Raw genomic sequence first — 7,791 nt, forward strand, 5'->3', positions numbered from 1 at the left:
ATGCTAACACCACTTTTGGTCTGTGTAATGCTATGGTGCTTATTGCTATTATTTCTTAGCATTTTCCAAATGGGTACAGCCACAAACTATTTTGAAAATGCTAGAAAATAATATCAGCAAGTTCAGCAAAGCTGTGGTCCCCCGCTTTACCAGATTCATACAATGGGTGTTTAGGGTCTGGGACAAGAAGCGCACCCAGGTCCTCCTGCCTTGGAAACCTTCCTATCTTCACTTCCCTGAGGAGGAGCTACCTCTAAACACACACTTGTAGGGAAACACTGTTTTTTTTTTTTTTTTTCTGGATTTTTTTCCCGAGGTTCTATTTCTAGGGACCTGAGAGCAAAGAGAAGAAATAAGGAAATAATTGCTACTATTTCTCCCTTTTCCCCCATATCCATTCCATGCCCTGAAATTCTGCCAACAAATACAATGTAATATTCAGCTCTGGTTATAACATCACTGGGCGATGAGGTCTTCAAAAGACACCCATCACCCGAAGGTCAGACTCATTAGCTATGCTTCCCATTATCTTTCATAAAAGTAAATAGAATAAAATTGTAGATTCCTATTAAATCAATACTCCTTTGATTTTAAGCAACACTAAGATTTGCAATCCCAGTTATGTAAATGCAATATTACTCATTGAAATAACTAGAGGAGTTTGAGAGAGTTAAGAGCAGGACTCGAGATGACAAAACCCTCAGAAAATTATCATCATCAAGAAAGAAAAAATAAGATTTTAAGTAACATTTTATCTTAGGGTATTTATTTTATTTTATTTTTTAAAAACAATTTTTTTAAAATTTTGCATGTCAAACCCAGTTCCCTCTCCCTCTCCTCCTCCTCCTTCCCCTACCTTTCCCCCACCTCACCCTCCATCCACTCCTCAGAGAGAGTAAAGCCTCTCATGGGAGGTCAACAAAGTCGGCCACTTTGAGGTAGAACCAAGCCCCTCCCCCCTAGGCTAAGCATGATATCCCATGGTGGGCTCCAAAAGGCCAGTTCATGCACTAAGGATAAATACTGGTTCCACTGCCAGTAGCCCCACAAACTGTCCAAGCTACATAACTATCACTCACATTCCGAGGGCCTAGTTCGGTACTATGACAGTACTAGATGTCAGCCCAGAGTCAGTGAACTCCCACTAGCTCACATCAGCAGTCTCTGTGGGTGTCCCCATCATGGTCTTGAACTCTTTGCTCTTATTGTAGCTCCTTCTTTACAGCTGGACTCCAGGAGCTCGGTCCAGTGCTTAGCTGTGGATCTCTGCATCTGCTTCCATCAGTTGCTGGGTAAAGGCTCTATGATGACAATTAAGGTGGTCGCCAATCTGCTTACAGGGGAAAGCCTGTTCAGGCACCCTCTCCACTATTGCTTAAATTCTTAGCTGGGGTCATCCTTGTGGATTCCTGAGAATTTATCTAGTGCCAGGTTTCTTGCTGATGGCTCTTCTATCAAGATATCTTTTTCCTTGCTTTGTAGTAGGTGGTGCAGGCTGCTTGTTCTTCCCAGCCACATGGCTAATTAGTCCTTGAAATAATCACACAGAAACTATTGATTTAAACACTGCCTGGCCCATCATCTCTAACCTCTCCTTGGCCAACTCTCACATCCTGATCTAACCCATTTCCGTTAATCTGTGTATCACCATGAGGTCGTGGCTTACCGAAAAAGATTCAGCGTCTCTGACCTGGTGGGTGGCTCCATAGCAGCTCTCCCTGTCTGCCTTCCTCTTCCCAGCATTCATTTCTGTCTTCCCACCTATCTAAGTGTTGCCCTATCAAAAGGCCAAGGCAGTTTCTTTATTTAACCAATGAAAGCAACACTAATACAGAAGGACCTCCTACACCATTTCTCCTTTTCTATTTAAACAAAAAAGAAAGGCTTTCACTTTAACTTAGTAAAACTACATATAACAAAACAGTTATCAAGCAAGAATTATAGTTATAATATTTATATATTTTTTGTCTTTTATCATAACTAAGGAAAACTATAATTATAACTATCCATTCTTCAACTCCATCAAAGACTCCAGAAGGATACACTATTACCTATGTAAATTGGAAGTGCATTTTAAGCAACTTCCAAAACTCTAGAAATGACAGAGACATCTTGCTGCCTGTACAGTCACCCAAAGTTCTTTTGTACCATTGGGGCATCTGTCTTCAGCCTACAGGCCCATAATATCCAGCAGACCTTTCCATGAAGCAGGAAATTTCAAAGACAGTTCAGTCATTTTCTTCTGTATCCTGCAGAATGTCTTGCACTCTTTCATGAATCAGGAACCCCAAAGGATTACCTCACCTTTAGGCAAGCTCAGCAGTCCTCTCTCTGTGGGTACTACATGTCCAGGGAAGAAGTCCAGGCAAGAGAAATTTCTTTCTCAAATGGCTAGCAAACTCCATAAGGAGCCTCTTTGATGCCCATCTTCCTCTTGAAGTAGCTGGTTCTGCCAGGAACAGATGTGTTTCATTGTCATGAAAAGCCCTAAGTTATTAAAACATTTAAAATGCCATATTCTATAGTCTTCTAAAGATATGAAGAATGCCTATCTGAAATATATCTATGCACATCTAGAAAATCTAGCTAACTTGACTACAAACTTGACTATTATAGATGATTATATATTAACCTATATTTCTTTAAAAAATATAGAACGCTTCATGAATTTGCATGTCATCCTTGAGCAGGGGCCATGCTAATCTTCTCTGTATCATTCCAATTCAATGGTATAGTAGGTCCTTCTGTCTATATGTTGCTTTCATTGGTTGATTAAAGAAACTGCCTTGGCCTTTTGATAGGGCAGAACTTAGGTAGGCAGGGAGAACAGAACTCAATTCTGGGAGGAAGAAGGAAGGGTAAGAGAACTGCCACGGAGCTACCAGAGTCAGACATGCTGAATCTTTCCCAGTAATCCACTACCTTGTGGTGATACACAGATTGGTGGAAATGGGTTAAATCTGAATGTAGGAGTTGGCCAAGAAGAGTTTAGGCAGTGTTTAAATGAATACAGTTTCTGTGTGATTATTTCAGGGGTTAAGCTAGCCGGGTGGCTGGGAAGAACAAGCAGCCTGCTCCTCCTCCTACAGATTGGTGCAAAAGTGGGGCACCATTCTGTAACATGAGTCAGGCCTGCTTGTTGAGGTTTCTGTCCTGCCCAGTTCCCACAGCTGGTAAGCCCCAAAGAAAATCAAACAGAGGTCTCCATAAGTTATAAACTGATTGGCCCATTAGCTCAGACTTTGTATTAGCTCTTATAACTTATATAGCCCATTATTCTAGTATATGTTAGTCACATGGCTTGGTACCTTTTTCATCAGGGCAGGTCACATTTTGCTTCTTAGGTGGTTGAGACAGGACTGGGTAGGAGGCTTTCTTTTTCCCAGAATACTCCTGTTCTCATTGCCCCACCTCTACTTCCTGTCTGGTTTTCCCACCTATACTTCCTGCCTGGCTACTGGCCAATCAGCGTTGATTTAAAATATAATTGACAGAATAAAGAATTGTCCTGCACCATTGCTTTCCTTCTCTGTCCTTCCCCTTTCTTGACCATCTTGTTCCCTCATGTTCTTCTTCCCCTCTCCAATCCTCTTCCTCCTCCCTCCCGTTCTCCCTACCCTTCCCCCACACTTTGAATTTATTCAGGAGATCTTTTCTATTTCCCCTTCCCAGGGGGATCCATGTTTGTCTGTCTTAGGGTCCTCCTTGTTTCCTGGTTTCTCTGGGATTGCAGACTGTAGGCTGGTTATCATCTGCTTTATATCTAATATCAACTTATGAGTGAATACATACTGTGTTTGTTTTTCTGGGTCTGGGTTACCTCATGCAGGATGTTTTTTTTCTAGATCCATCCATTTTCCTGCAAATTTCAAGATCTCATTAGTTTTTTACTGCTGAATAGTACTCCATTGTGTAAGTGTACCACATTTTCTTTATCCATTCTTTGGTTGAGAAGTATCTAGGTTGTTTTCGTGTTCTGGCTTTTATAAATAATGCTGCTATGAACATAGTTGAGCAAATGTTCTTGGTGGTATGAGCATATGCCAAAAAGTGGTATTTCTGGGTCTTGAGGTAGATTGATTCCCAATTTTCTGAGAAACTGCCACACTAATTTCCAAAGTGGTTGTACAAGTTTTCACTCCCACCAGCAATGGAGGAGTGTTCCCTTTACTCCACATCCTCTCCAGTATAAGCTGTCATTAGTGTTTTTGAAGCCATTCTGACAGGTGTGTGATGGTATTTTCTGTTTCTGTGAAAAATGCCATTGGAGTTTTGGTGAAGATTACATTGAATCTATAGATCATTTTGGACCACATAAATATTTTAATATTATTAATTCTTTCAAATCATAAGCATGGCATGTCATTTTTTTGGTTTTTTCGAGACAGGGTTTCCCTGTAGTTTCTAGAGCCTGTCCTGGAACTAGCTCTTGTAGACCAGGCTGGCCTCGAACTCAGAGATCCGCCTGCCTCGGCCTCCCGAGTGCTGGGATTAAAGGCGTGTGCCACCACCGCCCGGCTGGCATGTCATTTTTTAATATTTCTTCCTTAATGTTAAATTAGTATTTTATATTTCTCTTTGTAGATATCTTCCATTCTGTTCATTAAATTTATTCCTAGATTTTTTTGGGGGGGATGGAGAATGATCGTAAATGGAATTACTGTCTTGATTTCTTTTCCACTAACTTCATTACTGGTATAGAAAGTGATTTTGTGTATGTATATAAGTTGGTGTAAGTGTGGCTACAGCCATGAAACTAAAAAGGAAACCATAAGATGGTGAAAAGTGGTGTTGAGGAAAGGGAAGAGGGCAACAGGAACACATAACATAAAGTAGAAAGAGGCTACTGAGGAGAGGGTCAGAGGAACAGGGAGAAAAGGGGAGATCAATCCCTAAAAGCCAATTTTATTTGAAAACTCCATTAGGATCCCTAACACTTTATATGCTAGCTAAACATAAAATGTTATCACTGATATTTTCACGTTGATTTTGTATACTACAATTCTACTGACTTTATCAGCTCTCACAATTTTTTGTGTAGTCTTTATATTTACCGTATGTAAAATTATGCCATCTGCACACAGGGATAATTTTACTTCTTCCTGTTGCATTTGCAGTCCTTTTGTTCTAAATGCTATGTCTAGGACATCTAATTCTCTGTTGAATGATAGTGGTAAATTGAGCATTTTTCCCCCTGTACCCGATCTTAGAAGAAATGCCTTCAGTTTTTCCAAATCCAGAATGGTGATGACTGTATAATGCATATAGACTCGATTGTGGCAAAATATGGCCCTTCTATATCCACGTTGTTGGAGGATTTATTATGAACAAATGCCAAGTCTCATGGAGAACATTTTCTGTTTCTACTAATAAGAGGTGAAATATTTATATGCTATGGAGAGAAACCAGAACACTTTGTGGTGAGCATATAACTTTTGTTCTTTATTATTTGATGTAATGTATTAATTTTCTAGACTTACATATATTGAACCATCCTTGAATACAAGGAATAAATCTCACCTGATCCTGATGTGTAAACATTTTGATGTGTTGTTGGATTTGGTTTGCATTTTGTTTATTTTATTTTTTTTTTCATTTTGGAATTTTGAGGCAGGGTATCTCCACACAGCCTGGGCTTTCCAGGAACTTGCTATGTGTACTAGGCTGGTCAAGAACTCATTGAGATCCTCCTGCCTCTGCCTCTCAAACACTGGGATTAAAGGCGTTAGCCACCATAACTAGATGCTTGTATGTTGTTAAGTTTCCCAAATATGCTTGGGAGGGAAACTGGTCTTCATTCTTTTTGTTTGTCTTCTGTTTCAGTGGTAGGATAAGAACGAATTTGACAGGATTTCTTCCTTTTCAATATTTTTAGTATTAGTTTGCAAAGGAAAACAATTCTAAACCCATATAGTACGATGACGGGCCCCTAATAGCCAAACTGATACTGAGCAGAAAAGGCAGAGCAGGAAAAGCCCCATTACCTTGATTTCAGTACCTTCTATGAGCACACAGTAATAACATCCCCTCCTCTTCTTCCTCTCTCCCTCTTTCTTCCTCTCGCTCCTCTTCCCCTACCTTCTCCTTCTGCTCTGCTGTCCCTCTTAAACCTCTCCCTGCAGAATCTCACTGTCTGGACTTGAACTTACTCTATGGTCCAAGCTAAGAATTAAACTTGCAAGCCTTCTATTTTAATCTCCCAAGGACTTGGAATACATGTGTGCCACCAGCTTGGCTTCTTGTGTCTGTGCATTGAGTTGTGGACTTTGGGTATAAGCAGACTCTTCTTATGTTGTTGAGAAGTTTTATAGGGAAGACATTTTTCTTTCAACAGTTTGTGTGCTCTCCTTTGAATAGTTGTTTTGCTGTGATGCTGAGTGGGCACAGAACTCTACCCTGCTTTATTATTCAGTTATAATAAATGTTAGTGGTGTCTGGAAGTGCTTGACAGTATATAGACTATAGGTATCTATAGATGTGGTGGTAAATGGATGTAGGCTTCCAGGCACTTGATGACAGATCCTCCAGAAGTAGGTATAATATTAATGTCAGTTATGATGCTTGGTGTGTAGGCCAGAGAATAGCACGTCCTCAGAACCTGAAAACCAACACCAAGGGTGACAAAGACTTTGATGGTGGCAGCTATGATGCTCAGGGGTCAGGTCATGGAGAAATCATGTAAGGCCTAGAGAGGAGCATTGAGTTTCAGTGGTAGTTGCGCACCAGGGATGTGAGAAGAGCCCTTAGATTCTGGGGGTGAGCTTGCTAATTCCCTTGGTTTTATGGAGGCCCCCATTCTTGTACTAAGTCACCTTTTTCTTAGAGTATAGGAACTCTGGGGTTGTGTGACAGGGTCATCGTATGACAGGTGCGTCATTGTTTTAATGAGGCTCCAGCTTTGTGTGTGTGCGTGCACATGCATGTGTGTGTATGTGCCTGTGTGTTGGAATATTTATGATGTTGTAAGGATGGACAGATGCAGCAGCGACTGGCCACACTTGAGCAGTGACTATATTCTTCTAATGGCACCAAGCTGCAACAGTTTGGTTCTGAGAGTTGGAGAGGTAACCAAGTTGAATTCTCTGGAGTAGAGCAGCTGAACAGACTCCAGATAGTTACTCAAATTTCTTCAGCGCTCTGAAACATGCCTGCAGTTAAGATCGCAAGTCCTTGAATTAGTTCTCTGGGGTCGAGCAGGGGCATGGATCCCAGACAGCCCCTCAAACTTCCAGGGGATCATAGGTCCATGAAAGCTGTGAAATGTGTGTGCAGTTGAGACCGCCGGTACCTGGTGATGATGGGAGCTGACGGGGATTCCCTTAAGTTTTCCTAATATGCGGAGTTGACTTTATTTCTTTCTCTAGAATGCAAGCCAGCCTTTGCAGGCCATCTGGTATTCATGACACTTCCTTGCTGTTGTCTTGGAGTCCTTCTGTCATTCTCCTTCAAGCACAATTATTCATCTGTGCTCCTGATCCTCTTTTGTGGTAGAGACAAGCAGGGAGCGTCATGACCCAGCCTTTGATCCTTTTCCTCCTCCTTGGATGATGATGCTAATGAAGACAGTGATTGTGTCTCTAAGTGTGTGTACACCTGTTGTGTCTAGACAACACTGTTTTACTGTAATCACCCACTACCTCTGGCCATTGCTCCCTCTTCTACCAAAATCCCTGAGCCTTGGAAAGAGAGGGTGGAATACAGGGGCCCCACTCATGGCTGAGAACTCGGCAGCTTCATCTTCCTCCCATTATTTTCTTAAAATAATGCCTCTGAAGGGGATCAGAGACCAAG

General features: G+C 41.3%; 1 pseudogene; it reads right to left on the bottom strand.

Moving 5' to 3' along the window:
- Window positions 1-2,645: 2,645 nt before the first annotated feature.
- On the bottom strand, window positions 2,646-2,746 carry LOC119816007 (annotated as a pseudogene).
- Between the last annotated feature and the right edge of the window lie 5,045 nt (window positions 2,747-7,791).

This window comes from Arvicola amphibius, chromosome 5 (genome assembly GCF_903992535.2).
Source record: "Arvicola amphibius chromosome 5, mArvAmp1.2, whole genome shotgun sequence".
Lineage (NCBI taxonomy): Eukaryota > Metazoa > Chordata > Mammalia > Rodentia > Cricetidae > Arvicola > Arvicola amphibius.